The sequence below is a fragment of the Oncorhynchus keta genome, chromosome 34 (assembly GCF_023373465.1).
Source record: "Oncorhynchus keta strain PuntledgeMale-10-30-2019 chromosome 34, Oket_V2, whole genome shotgun sequence".
Taxonomy (NCBI): domain Eukaryota; kingdom Metazoa; phylum Chordata; class Actinopteri; order Salmoniformes; family Salmonidae; genus Oncorhynchus; species Oncorhynchus keta.
In genome coordinates, this window is record NC_068454.1 from 30,025,840 (window position 1) to 30,053,715 (window position 27,876).

Sequence of the window (27,876 nt, forward strand, 5' to 3'; positions counted from 1 at the left end):
CTCGACACACGCATCTCTGCATCCTCAGTCATCATAGCTACCTTGGAGAGACAGAGCCTAAAAGCAGCACAGTCACCGACGGCACACGTTACTTATTTTAGAAGCCAGCCAGTTTCCATTTGTGACAACCCCCTTGGTAGGTAGAGGGGAGTGTGGAGAATGGAGTAGCAAAGTGCCTAGAACGTAGAACGTGAGGCAGCAGCAGCAGCAGCATCAGAGGAGCTGACACACACACGCACACACACACACACACACACACACACACACACACACACACACACACACACACACACACACACACACACACACACACACACACACACACACACACACACACACACACACACACACACACACACACACACACACACACGAGCTGCAGCCCAGAAGCTTCTTTCATCTATCTTTAAAACCACAGTGGTGCTGCTCACTTCACTTCCTGCTTACCACAACAATATCCTGATCTGACACACATTGCAGCTGTGTGTGTTTGGACAGGTGTCATTTGTTATACCCTGATGAAGACAGCTTGGCTGTTGAAACGTTGGTAATGAAATTTTTGCATCTGAGCGGCTCTCTTTTATTTTCAAGTTTTCTACTCCGCTAGCCAGCACCTCGCCTAAATAGGTGTGCGTTTCTTTCTCTTCTGGACAGGTGTCGGAGTCATTTTTATCCAGTATGTCATGTGGGACATCACTGTCAGTGGATACCAGTGCCCCAATGAGTTGACTATAGTGTATTAATTGCTTTTCGTGTGTGTGTGTCTGTTTCTCTGTGTGTTTGTCTGTGTGTTAGTCTGTGTGTATCAGTATCCCATTGAGCATTAACCACTGAGCACTCTTACACATTCTATAATTATGTGATAATAACATGCCAGTTAGTTGTGACACCTCCTCCAGCCGTTCCTATCCAGGGAGAAAGGTGTGTGTGTGTGTGTGTGTGTGTGTGTGTGTGTGTGTGTGTGTGTGTGTGTGTGTGTGTGTGTGTGTGTGTGTGTGTGTGTGTGTGTGTGTGTGTGTGTGTGTGTGTGTGTGTGTGTGTGTGTGTGTGTGTGTGTGTGTGTGTGTGTGTGTGTGTGCGTGCATGTCTGAGTCAGAAAATGCCTGTCTTTGTATGTGCTGTTGTACTACCGTGTGTGTGGGGTGTGTGTGTGTGTGTGTGTTTGTGTGCTCGCACATGTGCATGTGTATACTCTGCGGGTGGTAAGTGTCTGTCTGTCTAAACATCATGGACCACTATGATGGCCCAGCAGGTGTTTTTAGGCTAATCCTCATACTGTGTGAGTACTGTGTGAGTGACAGGGAGCACCAGCAAACCCAGCTGGAGAGCAGGGAATGGCCGTCCCTCACTCTGGGACACCATGGGATGGTGCTACTGGTGAAGTGTGGACTGATGTGAAGTGTGGTGATGTGTTCAGTGTTCCCTTCACTGACTTCTCAGTACCAAACTTGGGTGGGATTTGTGGTGGTGTGTGTGCAAGCCAAGCCCTGTACAGTATACAACAGCCTGTGTCATTAGGTGGCATTGAGCCTGAAAACACAGACAAAACCTGGCCAGTTGGAGATTTGAAGGCTCAGCCTCAGTCACTCTGCACTAAGACGAAGTGACTATTCACTAGACCGTATCCACACACAGGAAAATGTCTTAGTTCTTCCACCACCATGCTATTCTCAACGACTGTGTCATGTGTCACTGCTGCCATAATAACATTGACCCCTGACAACAAAGTTATGGTCAAGACAAGAGTTAGAACGTAGGACAGCTATGTGGATGGTTAAAACGTAGAGAGGTAGCTGGACTATGAGACAGGTTTAAACTGTTAGACATGCATTTGTTAATTCAGAAAAATCTCTTATCCAGATTGTCCTACGGTCAGTGAATGCAATATATTGGGCATTGGATAACAGTACAAATACAGGTATCAACTAGGCCAGGGGATTATCAGCGGGTTTCTGGGTTCTCCTTTCACCTAAGACCTAGACAAGCAGGTTCGGGGAGTTCTTTACTAATTAGTGACCTTAATTCATCAATTAAGTACAAGGGTGAAGCGACAATCCGCAGACACATGGCCGTCCGTGGAACGAGTTTAACACGTGATCTAGGCCTATCCACTGGTGTGTCAGCTTTACCATATAGGGTCTTTTCATGTTGTGCTTTACAATAAGCCGAGACAGACGTATGGTGAAGTTGCCATTATACAGGTGCAGTAACATTACAAGGTCACTGGAGCATCAGTAACAGCAGTGTCCTTCAGTAAATTAGGCTAGTAATATACCCAGGCCAGGACTGAAGATTAAAAAAAGGCCAGAACAAGGATCACTGGAGATGCAATGTTGAGGCCCTTTGCTCCACTAGGAATTAACTCACTCAGACCAGGTTCCCTGTGATGACTGATCTGATCTGCTGGCATGTGGCAGACTGGCAGGCAGTCAGACAAGCTCTGATTTAGAGAGCATGTCTGGTCAAGTGGGAACACTCCTGGCAGTAAGCACATTATTAGATGCTCGATATAGTCCTGGGTTCAATCCCTACTTCCACATGTTCTGTTTCATCCTGATCTTTCTCCTGCCTCTATTTCCATACTGCCTGAATAAGGCTCTAATACTACAAAAGCAGGATGGAATACCACTCTTCTTAAAAACACATGAATTTACATTTTAGCAGACACTCTAATCCAGAGCAAATTACCGGAGAAATTAGGGTTCAGTGCATTGCTCAAGGGCACATTGACAGACTTTTCACCTAGTCGTCTCTGGGATCCGAACCAGCAACCTTTTGGTTACAACACTGTTAACCGCGAGGCTACCTGCCTTAGTTTAGAGAGCAAAACAGAGTGGCCATGTTGGCATTAGATTCTACAACCTGTCTGTCTTGCGGGCTGGGGGAAGGACTCCAGCGGTGACTATTAATCCCAGAGATTACATCTGATCTGGTCATGTAGCAATCCGATAGGCTGGAAGCCTTGGATACCAAGGGCTTATTGATCGACTAGAGATGCTTATCGCCAATATCTTATGTAACACAACTATTCATTCACATGACCCTTCAATGAAATACTGGTCTCACCGAGGGAATCAATCTCCAGATAATTTCACTAAAACAAACCACATGCACTTAATCGTTACTGATGGAATCTAATAATTTAAACACATTATAAACTGGGTGGTTCGAGCTCTGAATGCTGATTGGCTGACAGCCGTGGTATATTACGGGTACGACAAAACATTTATATTTACTGCTCTATGTCCATCTTCCCCATTATCCGTAGCACGCGCTCCAGCAGGTGTATCTCACTGATCATCCCTAAAGCCAACACCTCATTTGGCCGCCTTTCGTTCCAGTACTCTGCTGCCTGTGACTGGAACGAACTGCAAAAATCGCTGAAGTTGGAGACTTTTATCTCCCTCACCAACTTCAAACATCAGCTATCCGAGCAGCGAACCTGCAGCTGTACATAGTCTATTGGTAAATAGCCCACCCATTTTCACCTACCTCATTCCCATACTGTTTTTATACTGTTTTTTATTTATTTACTTTTCTGCTCTTTTGCACACCAATATCTCTACCTGTACATGACCATCTGATCATTTATCACTCCAGTGTTAATCTGCAAAATTGTATTATTCGCCTACCTCCTCATGCCTTTTGCACACATTGTATATAGACTGCCCATTTTTTTCTACTGTGTTGTTGACTTGTTAATTGTTTACTCCATGTGTAACTCTGTGTTGTCTGTTCACACTGCTATGCTTTATCTTGGCCAGGTCGCAGTTGCAAATGAGAACTTGTTCTCAACTAGCCTACCTGGTTAAATAAAGGTGAAATAAAAAAATAATAATAATAAATCCCCCGTGTATTTATACCTGTGTTCTCTGATTGTCTGTTGTTCAGTTTGTCAAGCCAACCAGCGTTTTTGTCTCAGCTCCTGCTTTCCCCAGTCTCTCTTTTCTCGTCCTCCTGGTTTTTGACCCTTGCCTGTCCTGACCCTGTACCCACCCGCCTGACCACTCTGCCTGCCCCTGAGCCTGCCTGCCATCCTGTACCTTTGCCCCACCTCTGGATTACCGACCTCTGCCTAACCTGACCCTGCCTGCAGTCCTGTACCTTTGCCCCTGTTGCTGTAATAAACATTGTTACTTCGACAAGGTCTGCATCTGGGTCTTACCTTGATACTCTAATTACGTTGGTAACCAGTTTATAATAAAAATAAGGCACCTCAGGGCTTTGTGGTATATGGCCAATATACCACGGCTAAGGGCTGTTTCCAGGCACTCCGCGTTGGGTCGTGTATATGAACAGCCCTTGGCCGTGGTATATTGGCTATATGCCACACCTCCTCGGCTCTTATTGCTTAATTTTAGGCCTTGCATAGCTGAACTTACACCAATGAAATGGTGAGCTTGATGTAGGCCTATATATGAAATAACACTAATTGCCCTTGGAAATGACTGAAATTACACAGGTTTATGGCTGCTTCCTTCTCTGTTTGTAATACAAGCACACAGGACACAACACCTTCACAGACAATAAGTACACTGAGTATAATGGCTAACTGTATGTAGCTCTGGATAAGAGTGTCTGCTAAATGACTAACATGTAAACAGGAGAGTCTGAATAAAAAGTCAAACACAGGAGGCTGATATAAGTACAGGCAGGGTGATAAGATGCTGGGATCCTGATGAAGTGGAGTACCTGTCCATCTCCTGTTAGCCCTAGAGCAGAGGAGTGGGGGGAGGAAAGGGTAGACAGAGAGAGGGAAGTTGAAAGTAGAGGAGGGGAGGAGAAGAGGTGGATGGGGAGAGAGAGGAGGGAAGGCAAGGGAAGGCACGGGAATGAGAGGAGAGAGAGTGGAGGGCAGAGGAGAGGAGGGAGGGGAAAAGTGGGAGGGAGGAGAGGTTAGGGAGAGAAGTGGTGGGAAGGGGTGAGTGGATCCTGACAAGCCATCCTTACTGTAGGTGCAGACAGATGAACTCTTTAAAGTAGGAGGAGACAGAATACTCAACCAGACGAGAGAGAGAGAGCCTGAACGAGAGCAAGATGCCAGGAGACAAAAAAGAACGCATAACCTCCATTTCAACACCTCTCTCCCCTTTCATCAGTCAGAGAAATGTGGGTTAATAAGAAACATCCCGGGCTCAGCAGTCATCAACTCCTACTACAACTCTCTACAGAGTCTCTCCACAGAGCACCACCAGGGTATAGACGACTAGCATAGTAGCGTTCTGGCAACATCAAAGGTCTAACGTGGAAGTCTGGAGTTAATTAAGCAACATGTCCCTGGGATGTGTGTGAACTACAAGGCCATGGAGAGGAGAGGCTGTGTAGAGGGGGTGTAGTTTAGACTCAGAACACAGAGAATACACTCTACATTCTTAGAAAAAAAGGTTCCAAAAGGGTTCTTTGGCTGTCCCCATAGGAGAACCCTTTCTGGTTCCAGGTAGAACCCTTTTTGGTACCAGGTAGAACCCTTTTAGGTTCCATGTAGAACCCTCCGTAGAAAGGGTTCTTACATGGAACCAAAAATGGTGTTTACCTGAAACCAAATAGGGTTCTTCAAAGGATTCTCCTATGGGGATAGCCAAGAACCCTTTTAGGTTCTAGATAGCACCTTTTCTTCTAAGAGTCTACTGTGTTACCCTTTTCTCATTATTTGTTTATTTGTTTATTTAACCTTTATTTAACCTTTATTTAACTAGGCAGGTCAGTTACAATGACAGCCTACCAAAAGGCAAAAGACCTCCCGTGGGGACGGGGGCCTGGTATTAAAAAAATAAAATACAATATAAATATAGGACAAAACACATCACAACAAGAGGGACACAACACTACATAAAGAGAGAGCTAAGACAACTGTTGAGCTGAGTCAAGCCAAGTCAAGTGCTGTGCTTGTCTGGTTGCGAATCCACCCCAGTTGCTTGAACCATGCTGGAAAGGACAATGTGAAAGAAAAATATCTGAGCGAGAACAGTACTGTACGGGTCAGTGTGAAAAGGTTATCTGTTTAGTAGTGCACAGGCCTGTTCGGGAGAATGTAACGTTACAGGACGATCACATACAACTGTATTGTGTAGAACAGACATGATTGTATGATTGATAGAATACATGTCATCTCTATTCTTTAATTCTATCTGCATTGTGCCGAATGTTTCACATCACTGATTACAGCTCAGGTGAAGGCTGGGCATGTCTCTGTTCTGTTCCTGGACGGTGAGTGGGCGGAGGTCATTCATTACCTTCCACTGAATATTTCACCAGTCTGAGTTGTTAACTGGCTCTATGAATAATACAGACAGGGAATGAGGTGATATGTAGGTTACCTTCCAAATTGCACCCTTTTTCTTATATAGTACACTATTTTGGACAAGGGCCCATAGGGCTCTGGTCAAAAGTAGTGCACTATATAGGGAATAGGCTGCAACTGCCATTTGGGCACTCATAGATAGCACAGACACGGCCACCTTTCTTCTTTTGTATGATTTTTTTCCATGAGCACAGAGGAGCCAAATGCAGCTTCGCTTCACTCTATTTATTCAAAGAGACAATGAATAGAGTCTTCAACAGAGAGAGAGAGACTGTTCAAAGGAACACATCCAACCAATCCATGCAAATCATGTCCAGGGAAGGCTATCATAAAAGACTATAAAGATAAGAAGCTGGGATGATGGTTTAAATGAAGGGATGATGAGCAAAGTCAAATATGTCCCAAACTATTTGAGCAATAACTATGTGCTTGTTCTGTGGACCTCTTCATATATTTGCTTGTTGAAACGCACATAGGATGTTTCAATTTGATTGAGTGGAAAATGGCAGGCCTAATGTATTGGTATGTTCTTCAGCGACTGATGGACACATCTTTCTCAGTAACAGTGTTAGGAACCACACACACCTTTCACCTGCTGTTTGTTCGCCGTTCATTCAGCGCGGTGTGTTTAGGTGCCACCCACCGGGTTAGGTGTCTGACCGCGGACGTTTTCGGCAATTCCTACATGTAGAATTGGATTGCAAATTGCGTTTGGCACTCTGTTCAGAGGTGCTTACTACTCTCGGCCAGCAAACGCTACCGGTGTGTCGGTGCCTTTAGGGTACAAGATGATATAGCTTTGCATTGGTACAATTTACCCCTGGCTGGTTTAGCAATAGTAGTATATTGTACCTGTCAATAGGGTGCTGGTGGCGACGGTGCCACTGTGAAAGTCAAAGAGACAGATAGACAATGTAGATACCAACCAGAATCAATATGTTTTCCCTGTCAATATAGTTCATCGTTATGGTTAATTGAAGGTTCAGAAGCCATATGCTGCGATGGGTCATTCTACAGAAGTGTTGCAAATTGGGGTCTGGAAAAAAAAATTGAATTTGTATCCTATTTCTCCAAAACCTTCAGTACACATGTCTTCCAACATATGCTGGGTAGACATACAGTTGAAGTTGGAAGTTTACATACACTTAGGTTGGAGTCATTAAAACTTGTTTTTCAACCACTCAACACATTTCTTGTTAACAAACTATAGTTTTGGCAAGTCGGTTAGGACATCTACTTTGTGCACAACACAAGTAATTTTTCCAACAATTGTTTAGTATATACTCGTTTTAGTATAGACTGTAGATGGGTATAACTCGTTTTAGTATAGACTGTAGATGGGTATAACTCGTTTTAGTATAGACTGTAGATGGGTATAACTTGTTTTAATATAGACTGTAGATGGGTATAACTCGTTTTAGTATAGACTGTAGATTTACATTTACATTTAAGTCATTTAGCAGACGCTCTTATCCAGAGCGACTTACAAATTGGGTATAACTTGTTTTAATATAGACTGTAGATGGGTATAACTCGTTTTAGTATAGACTGTAGATGGGTATAACTCGTTTTAGTATAGACTGTAGATGGGTATAACTCGTTTTAGTATAGACTGTAGATGGGTATAACTCGTTTTAGTATAGACTGTAGATGGGTATAACTAGTTTTAGTATAGACTGTAGATGGGTATAACTCGTTTTAGTATAGACTGTAGATGGGTATAACTCGTTTTAATATAGACTGTAGATGGGTATAACTCGTTTTAGTATAGACTGTAGATGGGTATAACTCGTTTTAGTATAGACTGTAGATGGGTATAACTCGTTTTAGTATAGACTGTAGATGGGTATAACTCGTTTTAGTATAGACTGTAGATGGGTATAACTCGTTTTAGTATAGACTGTAGATGGGTATAACTCGTTTTAGTATAGACTGTAGATGGGTATAACTCGTTTTAGTATAGACTGTAGATGGGTATAACTCGTTTTAGTATAGACTGTAGATGGGTATAACTAGTTTTAGTATAGACTGTAGATGGGTATAACTCGTTTTAGTATAGACTGTAGATGGGTATAACTCGTTTCAGTATAGACTGTAGATGGGTATAACTCGTTTTAGTATAGACTGTAGATGGGTATAACTCGTTTTAGTATAGACTGTAGATGGGTATAACTCGTTTTAGTATAGACTGTAGATGGGTATAACTCGTTTTAGTATAGACTGTAGATGGGTATAACTCGTTTTAGTATAGACTGTAGATGGGTATAACTCGTTTTAGTATAGACTGTAGATGGGTATAACTCGTTTTAGTATAGACTGTAGATGGGTATAACTCGTTTTAGTATAGACTGTAGATGGGTATAACTCGTTTTAGTATAGACTGTAGATGGGTATAACTAGTTTTAGTATAGACTGTAGATGGGTATAACTCGTTTTAGTATAGACTGTAGATGGGTATAACTCGTTTTAGTATAGACTGTAGATGGGTATAACTCGTTTTAGTATAGACTGTAGATGGGTATAACTCGTTTTAATATAGACTGTAGATGGGTATAACTCGTTTTAGTATAGACTGTAGATGGGTATAACTCGTTTTAGTATAGACTGTAGATGGGTATAACTAGTTTTAGTATAGACTGTAGATGGGTATAACTCGTTTTAGTATAGACTGTAGATGGGTATGACTAATTTTAGTATAGATATTGCCATCAAGTAGAGTAAACTTGAGTACAGTATAGTATAGTAGAGTACAGTAGAATACAGTACAAAGCGCCGTACAGTACAGTACAGTACAGTACAGTATAGTATAGTAGAGTACAGTAGAATACAGTACAAAGCGCCGTACAGTACAGTACAGTACAGTATAGTATAGTAGAGTACAGTAGAATACAGTACAAAGCGACTTACAGTACAGTACAGTATAGCACATTATAGATGTCTATGTTTTGGCCAACTCGATGTCAATGCTTGGGATCTTGGAGGGTTGGAGCCCCCTTGCTGGCTATGCATCTCAATACTAGAAAATAGTAAATAAATATCCTATGTTTGGAGACTTAAAAGTAAAAAAATATATATATATATTTGTGGTACTGCAATTTGCACCACTTCTGTAGAATCACCACATAAAGTAATCACCCAATGATCACAAATGCACTAGAAGTGAGGGTATGATGTAAATAGCAGCCAACCCAATAACAGTGTCTGTGTCCCAAATGGCACCCTATTATGTACATAGTGCACTACTTTAGACCAGAGCACTATGGGCCCTGGTCATAAATGTTGCACTATATAGGGAATTGGATGCCATTTGGAACACATCCAGTGTAATAGAGCCAATCAGAGGAGTGGGTATCTGTCACTCCATTCCGGCTCTGGTATTGACTCATGGAGGGTTATAGATCCATCATGGATCTGTCACTACCACCAGTTTCTTTGGACACAGCCCAAAATAAAGCAGTCTCCCAGGGTTGGAAATAGGGGGAACACAGGGAATCTGAGTTCCTAGTTTTTATGGTGAATTGAAGGGCTTTACATTGGTGAGTTCCCAGAGTTACTTTTTTCCGTTTGCAGACAGCTCCCCCCTCTTACGCAATCAAACAGTCCAGACCTTAATGACATGGTACTGTACTGTACAGTAGACTAATAATTGCTAATCACATGTGACAGTGCATAAGCTGATGAATACAGTACAGTCGGCCTGGAGAGAGGCAGGCAGACAGCCCTTAGTGAGATGAAGATGCTACTGTATTGTTAGTAATATAATAATTCCTATCCACATGTGACAGTGCATGATTTGATCTGATCAATAAAGTACAGTAGGCCTGGAGGGAGCATGGCTGCTGTACAGTATACCATGTAACATAACCCGATAGTGAGCTGTTTTCCCCATCGGGACTCTGAATGAAAACGAAGCAGCATTCTAATACTCTTTTAGACTTATGGACCAATGTTGTCCATGCAGACAGCAGTCCTCTCTCTCTTCCATCCCTGAAGGCTGTTCTTCTTCTCCTTGGAACATAATATGAAACCCTGGGCTCTGTCCGCTGCACACCTGGGTTCAAATACTATTTCACAGCATTTCAAAAGCTTCACCTTTGTTTTATTGTGCTTGCCTGGCAAAATGTACACAAAAGAATTGTCACAAAATTATAAACCTTGCCTGTCAGGCATTCCAGACGGGCTAAACCAATCGCTCAAAGTATTTGAACGATTTCGTATAGTGTTGACTTTTTGGACCCAGGTCTGTTCAGCTGCATGGACAACATGAGGCAGAGATGGTGGTCGCGCTCCCGTCCCCACTTTTGGCATTTCTGTGACAAAGAGCTGCACTATTTTTAAAATGAAGCAAGCTATGCTAGCTCAGTGTTTGTGGCGCTCTGTCAATTAGGCATTTCATTCCTTGTTTATACACAAGAGTATCACAAGAGGTTTCTCTCAATTCAGTGGCTCGTTGTATAAACACAGGACCTGATTGTTGATAACTACCTCAAATTAAATATCTTTCCTGTCTCATTTAAATAATCAGCCCTACAGAAAGGTTTAATGCAATGAATACAAAACAACGTGGGTTCCGACAGCAGACCCCTGTAAAAAAATATAATTTAGAGGTCTGATTACAACTACTTTATATCTAATTGTAGCCAGTTTGCTACAGGAGGAAAATAATCTTGCAACTACAGGAAATGTGAATTATTATGTGAATTATAATGTATGGACATTTTTGTAGGGTTTGATACATTTTTCATAAGGGAAAATCAAGTCTGAAATTTCAAAGTGGAAATCACAAACTTCAGAGGCCTTTTTAAACCTAAAATACACTGGATTGCAGGATAGTTCTCCTGCAACTTGGTGATCAAATACGATCCTACATCTGTATGTTTCTTGTTGTTGATAAACTACTTGAAATCAAATATGTATGTTTGCTGTCTCATTTAAATACACCTTATGCCTTTTAGAAATGTACAATGCAATGGAAACAAAACATTGTTGTTTTCCAGACTGATGGAAACAAAACAACCTGATCTGATCCAGTAGAGTACAGTATTTGGGTTCAGGTAGAGGTCTCTGTAAGCCCAGGCAGCGTAGTCTAGTAGTGAGGCTTCCTAGCTCGGCTGTCACCTTTACAGTGTTTCCTATTTTTGTTGTTGTTACTGCTGCAGGGGGTAATGACATCAACACCGCCACCACCGCGGCAACGGTAACAATAACAAAAACAATCTAGGGACCTCTGTGAGATGAGTGTAACCTCATTCCTACACGATTAATCTCCTGAGAGAGAGAGAGAGAGAGAGAGAGGAGGAGAGAGAGGCTGGGGTAGAGTGATAGAGAGAGGTGGAGAGGCAGAGGGGAAGGGGGAAACATAAAAGCTTTGGGGAAAGAATATGTTTTGAGGAAACAGAAAAGGAGGAGGAGGAGCAGGAGAGCGACATGGGAAATGAGATAAGAGGGAAAGCGAGAGAGGTAGAGAGAGAGATACTAACAAATAATGATGGCGCATGACTTAAAGACAGTAGGTAGCATGGGAGAGGAAGCATGAAAGAGAGAAAAAGAGAGAGCGATAGAGGGAGAGAGAGAGGGCAGAGAGAGATCGAGAAAGAGAGACAGGGTGAACAGAGAGTGAGATGGAGAGAGCAAGACAGAGACACAGCAAGACAGAGACACAGCAAGAGTGTGAGAGAGAGAGAGATTGAGAGAGACAGGAGAGAGAATGAGGGAGCAAGAAATAAAGAGAGAGAATGAGAGAGTTAATCCCAGGAGTGTTGTCGATAAACAAAGAGAGGGTAATAAGGGAGAATTTACTCAGGAACAGATGGCAGAATGACTCATTCATATCACTGACAGGGGAATGGAGAGAGAGGGTGGAGAAAGGAGAGAAAGATGGAGAAAGATCAGGGCAGTGAGGGAGAAGGAGAGGAGGGAGAAGGGGGACCTAAAGTAGCTCCTGTCTAGAGTGATTGATATCAGTCATGTCTTCCATCACATCACCACCCTGTATCTGACTGCTCTGTCCTTGACTCACAAGAAAAAATAACGAATAGAAAATTCGACCCATGTTAGTGTGCTTATTAATAAACTTCCTGTTTCAAAGGCTCTCTTCTCAGAGAAATCATTCTGTTAAAGTGGGACGGAACACCAAAGAATATAATGAGAACTTAAATTATTAGACATCCCATCGTGATAAAAAATGCATACTAAATAAGACTTCAAACCAATACATGCATTCAAAACATTCAATCAGGCAACCACATGCTCTCGTGGTTTTGTCTTTTTAAAGAACAGATCAATGTGGCCCTTTCACCCTGCTGCCTGAGAATGTCATGTCGGAGCTGATCAAAGTATTGGCATACACCTAAAGAGGATCGCTCCCCCAGAGCCCTTCATTCATTGCTCTGGGGTCTGGTGTCAGAACAGGGATCACACAGCTAAGTGTGACAACCAACACAGAGAGAGGAGAGGAAAGGGGGAGAGGAGAGATCAAAGCGGGGGAGTGGTGGGCTCCCTGGGTCTCCTAGTCTCCCTAAGCCAAGGCCAGGCTAGTAATGGGCTTACATGCGGGAGGAGGGGAGAGAAGGAGGGGATGAGGAGAGGTCAGGGGAGGTGGTTTGGAATAAAAGGGGAGGAGAGTCATTGATCAGCTGTCATCTGTTTGCCGAGGAGGTTTTTAGACATTGTTACAAATATAAAAAAAGGTACAGAAGTATTCAGACACTTTGCTATGAGACTCCACATTGAGCTCAGGTGCATCCTGTTTCCGTTAATCATCTTTGAGATGTTTCTACAACTTGATTGGAGTCCACCTGTAGTAAAATCAATTGATTGGACATGATTGGGAAAGGCACACAACTGTCTATATACAGTGTTTTGGTTTCGGTTCCACAGTTGACAGTGCAAAACCAAGCCATGAGGTGGAAGGAATTGTCCGTAGAGACAGAATTGTGTTGAGGCACATATCTGGGGAAGGGTACTAAAACATTTCTGCAGCATCGAAGGTCCCCAAGAACACACTGGCCTACATCATTCTTAAATGGAAGAAATGTTGAAACACCAAGACTCTTCCTGGAGCTGGCCGCCCGGGCCAAACTGAGCAATCAGGGGGATAAGGACCTTGGTCAGGGAGGTGACCAAGAACCCGATGGTCACTCTGACAGAGCTCCAGAGTTCCTCTGTGGAGATGGTAGAATTTTCCAGAAGGACAACAATCTCTGCAGCACTCCACCAATCAGGCCTTTATGGTAGAGTGGCCAGACTGACCCACTCCTCACATGACAGCCCACTTGGGGTTTGCCTAAAGGCACTTAAAGACTCTCAGACCATGATAAACCAGATTCTCTGGTCTGATGAAACCAAGATTGAATGCCAAGCGGAATCCTGGCACCATCCCTACGGTGAAGCATGGTGGCGGCAGCATCATGCTGTGGGGATGTTTTTCAGTGGCAGGGACTGGGAGACTAGTTAGGATTGAGGGAAAGACAAACAGAGCAAAGTACAGAGAGATCCTTGATGAAAACATGCTCCAGGGTCCTCAGGCTGGGGTGAAGATTCACCTTCCAACAGGACAATGACCCTAAAAACACAGCCAAGACAACGCAGGAGTGGCTTCCTGACAAATTTCTGAATGTCCTTGATTGGCCCAGCCAGAACCCGATCGAACATCTCTGGAGAGGCCAGAAAATAGATGTGCAGCGACAATGCCCATCCAACCTGACAGAGCTTGAGAGGATAGGCAGAGAAGAATGGGAGAAACTCCCCAAATACAGGTGTGCCAAGCTTCCAGCATCATACCCAATAAGACTCGAGGCTGTAATCACTGCCAAAGGTGCTTCAACAGAGTACTGAGTAAAGGGTCTGAATACTTATGTAAATGTGATATTTCTGTTTTTTATGTTTTATAAATTTGCAAAATATTGATCAATTTTAGAATAAGGCTGTAATGTAACAAAATGCGGAAAAAGGGTCTGAAAACTTTCTGAAAACACTGTACATTTATGCACAAATACTTATATAATAACCATCATTACGACGTAAACTTGGAGTCACGTGATGACTTGTCCAGAAATCAGTTTATTACAGATGACGTAAGTTAAGTTCCAATAGCAGTGTAGGCACACTCACTACATGACACCATTTTGTTGTGAGAAAACCATCAGTAGAGTTAAAAATGCAATGGAAACCCATTACATTTTATTCAGTACATGGAAATTCAACCGCAAAAGTTATTTTTATGTGCACTATGTCATCACGCACAGCCTTTTATCCGCAACAAGTCCATTTGATGGAAGGAAACACATGAGTGGGGATATATGCATATTGTTTTTATGCTGATTTTTGAATAGTCACATGACAATCTGTTGCCAATTGGATGGAAACCGAGCTCGCATTTTGCCAGAATGTTATTTAGCTTAACAAGTGGATTATTTTGCTCTTCACTCAGTCGTTTAGTATCCTAGGCCTCCTCCCAACCAAAACCTGTGACTTTACTTAATCAATCAATGTGATTTTGTTTAACTGAATATCTGTCTGTATAGGCTATTTGGTTAATGGGTTTCTGGCTGGGCAAATAAGTGGAAGGGTGGTATAGCTCATCTATTAATTTGCTCATCTATCAATGATCAGAAACATTTAGCATGTAATACTGTAGCCTAAATCAAGTGAAGGCCCATTATTATTGCGCGTATAGGCAACTGCATGTGAAACATGAACACGAGACTCACATGCTTTTGAAAAAATGGATTGCTATTATTTTCTATCATTATCATGGTGAAGAAAGGCCTGCTCGTAATGCAAGACCTACCCCCAGCTCCCTAACAAAGCGGAGTGAAGGTAGGAAAAATATGAAATGTGGATTAAAATAAAGCATGGGCTTTTGTTATATGACAGTGGTTCCACCTGTTGCAAGTTGTGTGAGAAAAATATTATTTGTATTATATTCTGTATATTTCATTATATTCTTAGCCTACTATTAAATAGCCTGTATGTGTGTTGACTGTGATCTTATGTGTCTTGTATGTTTAATGAACAAAGTAAGTATTGATTTCATGTGCATGGCGCAGCCATTTAGCATATAGGCTGCACAGACCAGTAACACAATCACATTCAAAATATGCAATTCTATTCTCTGGAAAATATGTTTTATTTGTCTTATAATGTTTCTTAGGACCTGCCTAAAATAAATGAATAATGGATTTCTTTGTGATGGTGTATTTAGATTTTTGGAAATATAGCCTTTATTTAACTAGGCAAGTCAGTTAGGAACAAATTCTTATTCACAACGACGGCTGCCAATCGCACTATGGGACTCCCAATCACGGCCGGATGTGATACAGCCTGAATTCAAACCAGGGACTGTAGTGACGCCTCTTACACTGAGATGCAGTGCCACTTGGGAGCCCAATGGATTATTCAATGGATGTATCTACTCCCAATCCTAAACGTGCCAGCATGTGCACGGGAGATATAAAAGACTTACACTAGCAAGAATGTGGTAAATTGGATTGTATGAATTGGGCTCTAAAAAACATTGGTAGATTTTTATTTTATTTTTACAGGCAACATACTGTAAAGTCTGTCTTTAAAGGGTATAACTCTCTCTCTCTCCTCTCTCCCTTCCAGTCCCTTTCTTTCTCTCTCACTCATGCTGGTGTGATGAACACATAGCTGTCTATCACTCCTCACAGCTCTACAATCACTATCATTCAGACAGACCCAGCACAGCAGAGCACAGTAGGGATATGGAGCTGCTGTCATATCTGGGTTGCAGGGAGACAGACAGTCACACTATGTGCCAGTTCAGAGCCATATAAAGTCCTACACAACATGCTGTACTGTTTAGGAATGAAATTTGGCAGCCTGAACTGTCTACTACTATTTTAATTCAACTGAGCCAAAAATAACAGTACAGTATTTTTACCTGGGAGCTGTGACAACTTCTCATCCTGAAAGCATGTTCAGCATTAGTGTGTCTGATTTCTTCAATTGTAGCTAACACCAGAGGGGTTTTCCATTACAATTGAATAAAAACATAATATGCCAACTGAAAAATCAACCTTTTTAGCAGGTAGCACGAGTGCCATTTTTGCTTTTACAGTGAGTGTAGTGAGTGGGTGAGCCATATTCTGTGAATGACCCTAGGATATCCTCTAGTTAGTAGTCTTGACTGGTGGCAATCAAAACGATTACCCCCCATCTGAACCTGGTTGGTCCCGAACCCTTTACACAACCTACATTTTCTTCGCTCTGACGGAAACTGTACAAACCTGGAAATATTTTCTAATTTCCTGGGAGGTGACTCTCCCCCCTAATTTTTTACCCCCACTCCCCATCTCATCTTCTCCATCTATCTCTACCTCTCTCCTACTTTCTCTCTATCTCTACCTCTCTCCTACTTTCTCTCTATCTCTACCTCTCTCCTACTTTCTCTCTCTCTCTACCTCTCTCCTACTTTCTCTCTATCTCTACCTCTCTCCTACTTTCTCTCTACCTCTCTCCTACTTTCTCTCTACCTCTCTCCTACTTTCTCTATCTCTACCTCTCTCCTACTTTCTCTCTATCTCTACCTCTCTCCTACTTTCTCTCTATCTCTACCTCTCTCCTGCTTTCTCTCTATCTCTACCTCTCTCCTGCTTTCTCTCTATCTCTACCTCTCTCCTGCTTTCTCTCTATCTATACCTCTCTCCTGCTTTCTCTCTATCTCTACCTCTCTCCTACTTTCTCTCTATCTCTACCTCTCTCCTACTTTCTCTCTATCTCTACCTCTCCTACTTTCTCTCTATCTCTACCTCTCCTACTTTCTCTCTATCTCTACCTCTCTCATGCTTTCTCTCTATCTCTACCTCTCTCCTGCTTTCTCTCTATCTCTACCTCTCTCCTACTTTCTCTCTATCTCTACCGCTCTCTCGCTCCCCACTCTTTCTCTCTCTCTTGCTCCCAGTCTCTCTCCGTCTCTCTCCGTCACTCTCCTGCTCTCTATCTCTCTTTCAGCAGATGAAATATTCAGGGGAGCCGGCATGCTGTGCTGTTTCCACCCACATGGCTGGTAGCTGACACCTAACGCTTCTGACTGCTGCTGCTCTGCTACCTCCCCCCTCTCCTCTCCTCTCCTCCCCCCTCTTCTCCTCTCCTCTGGCTGCTCCCTACTCCCTGGCCGTCCTGGTGCGACTGAGGTCAGAAGACAGAGCCAGTCAATTCATTTGCATCCCAAATGGCACCCTATTCCCCTAAGTAGTGCACTACTTTTGACCAGCGCCCATAGACACAGCATTGTCTCTGCTGCAGGCTGCAGCCCAGACCAGATGAGACCATGATACGATCCAGTGCACAGGAACACACCATCGATCCTCCCATCGAGCTTGCCCAATTCATCTGGTGGGAGGCCGGGTGACTAATCCCAATCCATGTGGGCCAGACAGAAATGGAGCGAGATGAGAGATTACATACAGTATAATGGAATAACAGACCAGCCCTCCAGTGTTATGACCATAAACATAGAATTACTAGAATGGAAAATGCCCCTCAGACCACAGGAATTTGACTCCTGGGTACACTGAACGACTGGTAATTCTATTGCTATGTCTATGGTTATGACCCTGGGCCCTGCCTCTGCCTTGCTCCACCACAACATAAGCATCAGAGGGTCAGAGAGGGTCAGTGACTGCAAAGTTCCTTCTCACGACACACAAGTCTAGAGTTGGGCCGATATATGGTTAAATAAAATATTGTGATATTTGACATTGACGATATATCGTGATGTGCAGGACTATACTCTATTTGAACTTCAAAAATAAAAAAACGGTGCAGTTTTATCTGCTAGGCTGTATCAATGTGTTTAAAAAGAAGTCTAAATGAATAAACAAAGCCTTAGTTTTTCAGTATACTAAGATTATTTAATAAGAATGCAAATATAATACCGTAAATAAGCTGTCTAGAATGATCTGGTCATTAACAGCGCAAAACGATTACATCGAATATCAGGATATTTGGAGTAGCAAGATATCTCCCCAAATATTGCCCAACCCTTCACCAGTCATGTGACAGGGGTGTTGGATGAAGATCCTCATATTCAGCATTTTTCTGCTCACCGGAGTAGAAGGACATGAAAACACACACGCACGCATGTACACACACGCACACACACACACACACACACACACACACACACACACACACACACACACACACACACACACACACACACACACACACACACACACACACACACACACACACACACACACACACACACACACACACACACACACAGGGCTAAAGGCTGACATCTGATGTATGTCCGGAATAAGCAAACATGTAAATCGTGTTTGTCTCCAGTCCTGTCAGAAGTGTGTACAGTACAGAACACAGAGGTTGCACTGTGTTACACGCAGAGCAAACAATTCACCATGTGTCACCCGAGGAGTTTCCTATTCAACATTACTTGATGAATAATTGATTTAAAGTATCTCTCAAATACATACAGCCTTAAAAACACAACACCTTGCAAGATATGCTTTCCCTAAGCTATGCTTACTATATCCATTCAGAATAAAATCTAAATGTGCACTTCATGCCAACAATAACACTCTGGGTATTCTACATAGCTGCATGTTCGTACAGCCTCTACAGACCATCAACAGCCTACTGATGCAGAAGTCTGACTGTCTCACATTCAGATTGCTCACGAAAAAGTATATATATTTTTTACTACATAATGAGTACACACAATCGTTCCTCAAATCATTAACCATGACAGAGTATTCAGCAAAATGCCCTTTCACAAAATGCCCATTTATCAGCAACAACTGTCATCAGTTTTCTCTCCAGTCCTTTTCCCATGAAAGAGAAAAATACTACACAACAAAATTGTAAACATGCATAAACCATGAGAGATATGACGCTATGCCGACCCACCTTTGTTGTAAGTGCGTGTAGCCGTCCCTATGAGCTCAGTTTAGTACAGCAGGTAGGCAGACACCCTCTCCTCTGCTCTCTCCTTTAGCAGCATATGTGTATGTGTGTGTGAATACTCCAGCCCTCTCTCTGCCTAGCTATTGTCACAGGCAAGGGAAAGGAGCCCTACTGAGCATGCTCCAACTGAACAACCCTCCCCGTCGGCATGGGAACCGGGAAGCGGTGCAGGCAGCAGCCCTGTTCAAGTGCCGAGGTGCTTTCTACTCAACCTCTTTATCCTCTCTGTTACTCCTCTCTCTCTATCTGTTTCTCTCCGAAACACACACGTCCAACTCACTGGGGGGGCTAAAAGGGTACTTCCTCTTCTCTATTCCCCTGTGTGCACACATTCTCTGTCTGTCTGTCTGTCTGTCTGTCTGTCTGTCTGTCTGTCTGTCTGTCTGTCTGTGTGTCTGTCTGTCTGTCTGTCTCTGTGTCTGTCTGTCTCTGTGTCTGTCTGGCTGTGTCTCTCTCTCTCTCACACACACAAACACACATGCCTGCCCACACACAATAAGGCAGGGGCGCTGTGTCATGGTCCTTTAATTCTGTTATTCATTCTCCTTAATTAATCACACAGCCTGACAGTGATGTAACAAGGACCTGACTTATAAAGTAGCATCACACATGCCCCGCCCATCTGAGGATGTGTATTTTTCAGCAATCTATTTCCTGTGTTTGAGAGGTGCAATATCCACTTGTCATTTAAATCTCGCTGGATTGATTGCTTTCATTGTACTCCTGCGACTCTTTCATACTCTTGCTTGCGCCTGTCGTTTTTTCCTGTTAATGTTACGACTGCGGAAATATTTGTTATGACCTGTCAAACACTTTAAACAGTACACTGACCTGTCAAACAATGTAAACTATGTATAGATGGGTGCAATCTAGACCCAAGCTTGTTCATTTTTAATCCGAGGGTATCCTGCTATTGACACACTTGTTGAATTATGCAGAACATGACAACAACAGTATTGACAGCGCAGGTGAGTGCAGGTAAGCCCAGACACAGCAAGGATTCATTTATTCATATACATAAGTACACCCAGTGTGTTTAAGAAAATTAGGCACATAAAAAATAAGTTTTAAAAAAATTGTGTGGGGGGGATTTTACCCTCTTTTCCAACCCAATTTTGTGATATCCAATTATGATCCATTTATGATCTTGTCTCATCACTGCAACTCCCCAACAGGTTCGGGAGTGCGAAGGTCGAGTCATGCGTCCTCCGAAACATGACCCGCCAAACCATGCTTCTTAACACATGGCCGCACCAATGTGTCAGAGGAGACACTCTTCAACTGATGACCAAAGTCTGCCTGCAGGCGCATGGCCCACCACAACCCCCCCCCAACCCGGACGACATTGTGCGCCACCCTATGGGACTCCCGGTTACGGCCGGTTGTGACACAGCCTGTGACCCTGGTCTGTAATTTTCTTTATTTTAACACAAAATGTATATATGTATGAATTCTAAGAAAAGGAAAGTCATATTTTACAATAAATTGAATACATGAATTTCCACCATAATCTCTGAAATCCATGAATTATTTGTCAAAGCAAGTAAAATATTTATGTACTATAATTCAGTCAAGATCTGATTGATTTTCAAAATTCAAAAAGTTTGGAGTATCTTCATCCATTGTCAAACTGTTGCATTTATTAGAATTGTTTTGAAAACATTTGAACAATTTTGATGACTGTTGCTAAATAAAAGCTGCCCATTCATTCACAATGTGTCCTGAATAGCACTAATCTGTCCCATTAACCAAAATGGAATTAAATTAATCTAAACAAATGAATGTAATAAATAGCATTTATTATATAAATTACATGAACATTTGTTATGAAATAAATTATTACCTTAATAATACAAATATGACATTGGTGAAGTTAGAACTGATCAAATACATGCCCTCCAGCAGAGGTTTTTCACCTAATTTGACATATGGGTGCTCCCAGGAATTGAACCTACAATCCTGCCATTGCAAATGCCATGCCTCTACCCACTGAGCCACAGATGACCAATGTTATGTACTCGAATTCATCTCATATATCCAGAAGGGATAAATTCACTGCTATTTTCAGATGAAAATATACAAAATCAAGATCAAAATGCATTCTGTTGCATTGCATTCCCAGGGGTCAGTGTCAGCTCACTGAGGGTATTTAGCCTGCAGGTTGCTCTAGTAATTACTCTGTGATGATGCTTGGTATTTACAGCCTATTACAGTTACAGGGCATATGGACCACAGGGATAGTCCTCCAGCAGCTATGACCCAAGCACCCACCCTGTTTCCTATGGGAAGAACAGCTCCCAGAGCCTGCAGTGAAACTGAACAGCAACAGACAGCAGCCATAAGGTCAAATGGGTGATAGCCAGGGGGTGGGGACTGTGTGTGTGTGTGTGTGTGTGTGTGTGTGTGTGTGTGTGTGTGTGTGTGCGTGCGTGTGTGTGTGTGCGTGTGTTCGGGGTACCACAACACCCTTGCCTACCAGTCAATGACAATCTCCAGATGTAGGACCTTCATTTAATCCAGTTTGTTACAGCAGGAATATAATCCTGCAGCAACAGGAAATGTGAAATATATGTGGATTATAATTAATAGACATGTTCTGTAGGCGTTGATCAAATTTTTTGTTAGGCCAAATCAAATTTGACATTTTAAAGTGGAAATTACAAACTTTAGAACCCTTTTAAAACCTCAAATACACTACAAGTTTGCATTTTCCAATTCTCAGCAACAAAAGAGCATCTCTACTGAACTAGCCCTGTTCAATACCATCAGACCTTTTTAAAACACCAATTACTCTGCTTCCTTGTTTTGGTTTGGTCTCTCAGTAATACATTAGTGATGTAGAAAGGAGAAGCCTTGGCTTCAGCCTCCAGCCTATCCATTATCAGCACTCAACACAGCTACAGGGTCAGGCCAGCCTCTATCTCCCCAGGGTGTGCTGCATACACAAAATACTCCCTCCTCCACACACACACACACACACACACACACACACACACACACACACACACACACACACACACACACACACACACACACACACACACACACACACACACACACACACACAAATAATGCAGAACTGTTCAAGTACTTCAATGGTGTAACGGCTTATGGCTCGGGCGAGGTCACAGGTCAGGGGATCGATGGTGGCATGGAGGAGGAGGAGAGGGATTATGTATTGCAAATAATCACCTGAGATTCATACTATCAAACACCACTTAACACAACCAACCATCAGCACACAGTAGTCCCACACCTCAAAGTGTATTGCCTGAAAAATGATTCACAGTGAACATTTGCATAGCCAACACAGTGTAAAAGCTTGACATTGAAAAATGTGTATAAAATGCCTATTGATCTGCCCACTAAATTCAAACACATCACTGTACATGACACTAAAGGAGAAAGGTTGGCAGGGCGACATGCCCGTTTGTGGCCTTCAGCTTTGGGGTGAGAAAGATTTATCTTCTCTGGTCTGACTGGCTGTCTGTCTGGCCGGTTAGCTGGCTGGCTGACTGCCCGTATGGCTAGTTAGGTGGCTGGTTAGGTGGCTGGCTGTCTGACTGTCTGTATGGCTGGTTAGGTGGCCGGCTGGCTGGCTGGCTAGCTGGGTGGCTGAATGTGGTCTCTTGGCTGAGTCCAGGGACATTGCGTCCGCTGCCCCACTCCGCCCAGCCCGGCCAGCGACTCAGAAATGTATAATTTATGAGGGCTCCACCACCGGACTCAATAATGCATGGGGCCTTGAGTCACGGACAGTCTTTTAGGGAGGGAGGGATAGAGAGAGAGAGAGAGAGAGAGAGAGAGAGAGAGAGAGAGAGAGAGAGAGAGAGAGAGAGAGAGAGAGAGAGAGAGAGAGAGAGAGAGGAAGAGAGTGAGTGTGCAAGAAAGAAAGAAAATAACCGTGTGCCGCTGTCACTTTCTTTAGGGATACTCCATTTAGTGTGGTTCATGACTCAGGGAGTGAAGGAGGGACTGGCACAGTGTGAGAACAATACTGAATTATGGGTGGCCCATCTCTTTCTCAGGTGGATGACGTCAGCAGCCCATGATGCTGTGAGAATGCAGCATGGAAAAAGGGATTTCCCCCCAACACAATACCAATGAGCACATCAGGAAATACATTCATTCCCCCACACACACAGGATATAAGAGTCTCCTTAAGACCACCACCGTCTATAAACGTTTTCCGTACTACAGAGAGGAAGAGGAACCATTTTACAGGCACTGTGTTTACAGTCACATTGTGTAAATTAACAGAGCATCCCTTCCGCTGCATTCTGCTACCTTCAGGACCACACAATGGCTACTTGTGTGATACCCCCTAGAGAGGAACAATGCATTGTTTGTAGCCTCGCTGAAGCTGAATGTTTGTTTACTGAGGGGGATACCTAAATACAGGACCACCGGACGTCGTAAAAAATGTCCTCTACTGATTTGTTTTGTGGAGAAGGACATGGATAACAGGGGCTTGGTGCTTGGCAACCGCTAGAGTATTTTATGATCAGTCAATTAGAGAGAGAGACAAACGATTAAGTGATGAACAGACACAATGCACAATGAACACAGTGACACACATAGATACAAAACAGGACAGGCTCATACATTTTTATAGTCACATTATTGGTTGTGCTCTTCAAATGATCTATTGACACAGGTCAATATAAGAATAAAGGCTAGGTTAGGTTAGCGTTTTCCATTTTACACTTACTGCGGGTGATGATGGCTTTCACTAACAACACCACACAATTTACTAGGAGGGAGAGACATGCCATCCATTGCATAGAGCCACAGACAGTAATGTAACCTATATCCCCTGGCAACATGGTGGCTCTAGTGGTCATACTGTAGCTCTCTGGCTTAATCCCAAATGACACCCTATTCCCTATAGGGCCCTGGTCAAAAGTAGTGCACCATGTATGGAATAGGGTGGCATTTGGGACACAACCTCTGAGTCTGTCTGTACATAATGTGACTCTCTGGCTCCCTGCATACTGTAGCTACAGCAGATCCCTAGCACGGCCAGGTCTGGGGTCCTGATTAAATGTTATGCATGTCGAGGGAGCATGCTAACACAATCACGCTGCTAGCAACAGCAGCAGAGTACATCAAATCAGCAACTCTCCTGATGGGAACCCATGAAATCTAATTTCCCTATCTATCCATCGTCTCTATCTCTCTGCAGTACACTGTCTGGGAATATGATCCCGCTAAAGGAAGCATTCATGGCTTACCTTTCACTATACTAGTAATCAGTAGCTGGCTGATACCACAGTCAGGTAATACCACTGCTGTAAGGTAATTATAGGCTAGTGGCTAGGCTAGTGGCTACCAGTGGATTATATCTGAATACAAATACATATCCTCTGGTGGCTAGAAGCACTGTTATTACTACGACTAGCAATACTGAAAATAACCAGACCTGACAATCTCTACAGGGAAATTACATGGTATGGTTAATTCTTCCTACAGGGCACAATATTATGATTGAGTTTCACTCATCTGCAAATTGGCTGACAATTACATTGGGAAGCCTAATCAACTGTCTCACCAGATATATATTAAATACTGGCCCCAAGCCACTGATTATGTCTAGGAATGGAATGATTCATCTGTGTGTGTGTGTGTGTGTGTGTGTGTGTGTGTGTGTGTGTGTGTGTGTGTGTGTGTGTGTGTGTGTGTGTGTGTGTGTGTGTGTGTGTGTGTGTGTGTGTGTGTGTGTGTGTGCGTGTGTGTGTGTGTGTGTGTGTGTGTGTGTGTGTGTGTGTGTGTGTGTGTGTGTGTGTGTGTGTGTGTGTGCTCGCGTGTGTGTGTGTGTGTGTGTCCGTGCATCTGCCTCAGTAACAAGTCATACACACAGAGGTGAAGCAGCCTTTGAATTGGCGATACTGATGACAAACAGCCAATGGAATCATCCATGGATCATCCTCTCACAGCCAGGAGGAGCTTAGCCCCTCATACCCGTACGAGGGTCGTCGCATCACAACCAGATCGATATTGTTCCATCCTCACCCATAAGGAGTCTCACTGCACAGCAAATAGACCTGGCTGGTTACTCTCTGAGTAATCAATCCAAATCACTCATTCTTAAGGACCCACTGACCCATGTGTGTGTGTGTGTGTGTGTGTGTGTGTGTGTGTGTGTGTGTGTGTGTGTGTGTGTGTGTGTGTGTGTGTGTGTGTGTGTGTGTGTGTGTGTGTGTGTGTGTGTGTGTGTGTGTGTGTGTGTGTGTGTGTGGGGTGGAACTCAAACCAACTCAGTAATCTTTAAGGTAATAGTAAGGAAGCACCATCAATATTAGCACAACAAAGTCAGGGGAGCCTTGAGAAGTCCTTTCATCACAGATCCCGCCACCGAGATGGGAGTGTTATGATGCAGAATATTCAGTGTGTTCAAGGATCCTGAGTGATATTGTGCTGGGCTGACAAAGGTTTGATGAAGGCGACGGGCAAGGATGAGTCCATTACAGACACTGCAGGGTTTTGTCTGCATAGAAAAGTCTTGGACGAAATGTCTTCTACGTTTTATCTTGGTCCGCCGAAGCCGGGATGGTAAAACGTTTTCAGTGTAACCTTAAACTGCTAAAACCATATTCAAAACTGTACAATTTTCTCTGTGCCTCATCACAAAATTTGTATAATTGCAGGAAATTAGATGTAAAACAGCATCATTTTGTCTCTGCGGCCAAGAGGAGGACATCTAAAAGCCCTCCACCTAAGCCGCATTTCAATCCAGAAAGAAATCCTGCACTGTGGTCCATGTCCATCCTATTGCTTTTGAAACCATAATCTCAGCCCTAAATGATGTGTCATACTAAAGAGGGCAAGTATCATTGATGACTTGATCATACCTCTCTAGCATCCTGCTTCTAGAACTCAACACAGAACACTCAGTACTACAGTAAAAAAAAACTCAAGGACACACATGGATGTTTACTAGGAAATGCACCTGAGAAAAAAAGGCCATTCCTGAGAAACAGATCTTGACTACTGAAAACCAACAATGCATTCCAATTCAGACAGCTCAAACTAAGAGCCACATCCATGAGGGTAGAAGCCGCTATGAACTGAATAAAAACCATGATTGTTTTAAAAGTTATGTTAATATGCAGAAACAATACAACACCATTAGACAAATATTCCTTTGTTACGGCAGGGAGAGCTTACAGGCAGGCAGTACATTATCAAAGAATTATAGACACATTAAAGATACACACAGACACACTGGAGAGCTTCATGCTTACAGCCTTTACCTCTATCCGTTCAGCCCCAGATAAGGAGAGATTTTCTATTGTTTAATTCTGTCTAATCTCTTGTGGAAAGATTCTGCGTGTAAACCAAGACAATCTGTCGGTACTAAATGTGATGTGTAGGATAGGACCAGCAGTCGTTCACAATTTTGCAGGTGTTAGGCACATCTTTCGTATGTCGGAAGGAGAGGGGACATTCGCCCATATCTTGCAAAGAGAGAGGGTGGAACTCCTCGTTCCAGCATGTCTTGATGTCTTCTTTTTTTTATTTTACCCTGTTTTCTCCCCAATTTCGCAGTATCCAATTGTTTTAGTCGCTGCTATCTTGTCTCATCGCTACAACTCCCGTACGGGCTCGGGAGAGACGAAGGTTGAAAGTCATGCGTCCTCCAATACACAACCCAACCAAGCTGCACTGCTTCTTAACACAGCGCGCATCCAACCCGGAAGCCAGCCGCACCAATGTGTCGGAGGAAACACCGTACACCCGGCAACCTTGGTTAGCGCGCACTTCGCCCGGCCCGCCACAGGAGTCGCTGGTGCGCGATGAGACAAGGACATCCCTACCGGCCAACCCCTCCCTAACCCGGGCGACGCAAGGCCAATTGTGCGTTGCACCACGGACCTCCCGGTCACAGCCGGTTACGACAGAGCCTGGGCGCAAACCCAGAGTCTCTGGTGGCACAGCTGGCGCTGCAGTACAGCGCCCTTAACCACTGCGCCACCCGGGAGCATTTCTTGATGTCTTCTATTAACATTTATGGACCCAGAACTTAATCGAGCAGCTGACCAATTATGTGAGACTTTAGTTCTGGGTTAACCGAGATTACAGTCTGTCAGAACAGCCGTTTGATTATACTGCTTAACCAGTCCCTGAAAATTATCATATGCAGTGAGTTGCAACTATCAAGGGAACCTATTAAACCAGACAAAGCCTTAGAATTATTTAATCAGAATGCTTCTCTTATCATTGGGAGGGATGTTGACCGACTGAGACTGACCCTTTTACCTAAACACAGTCAGTGGAGATTCAGAACCAGAAGCATGACAATTCAGCTCGTTTGATCCTCCCAACTCAACAACAAATGGACAGAGTCTGAAACCTGGCCTAAATCTCAACAGTTCTCCTGTTGTACTGGGAGCCAACAATGTATTCCTTTGCCGTGAAACGGCAGGCAGTGTGTAACCTACAAGCAACCGTGCAGGTAAATAATATTTTCTATTATTCCACATCTGTGTGCTGATTGGTCTCTCGGCATGCTTACATGCATATCCCTCTGTGAGGAATACCTTTCGGAGCCATTTAGAAATTGTGGAGATAATCTACAACAGTTGAAAAATATGGAGTTTCGGCATGAAATAACAATA

General features: G+C 43.3%; 1 protein-coding gene across 2 annotated transcripts in view; it reads right to left on the reverse strand.

Annotated features, from left to right (window-relative positions):
- Positions 1-27,876, reverse strand: part of LOC118366906 (uncharacterized) — a 70,330-nt gene that overhangs the window by 30,555 nt on the left and 11,899 nt on the right. The window contains exon 1 of one of the 2 annotated variants that reach the window (XM_052493605.1): positions 19,202-19,343. The exons of the other annotated variant lie outside the window; for it this stretch is intronic. The gene's annotated coding sequence lies outside the window, so the exon portion shown is untranslated. Of the gene's footprint in view, positions 1-19,201; positions 19,344-27,876 lie in introns of those variants that run through there. 2 annotated transcript variants of the gene reach the window in all.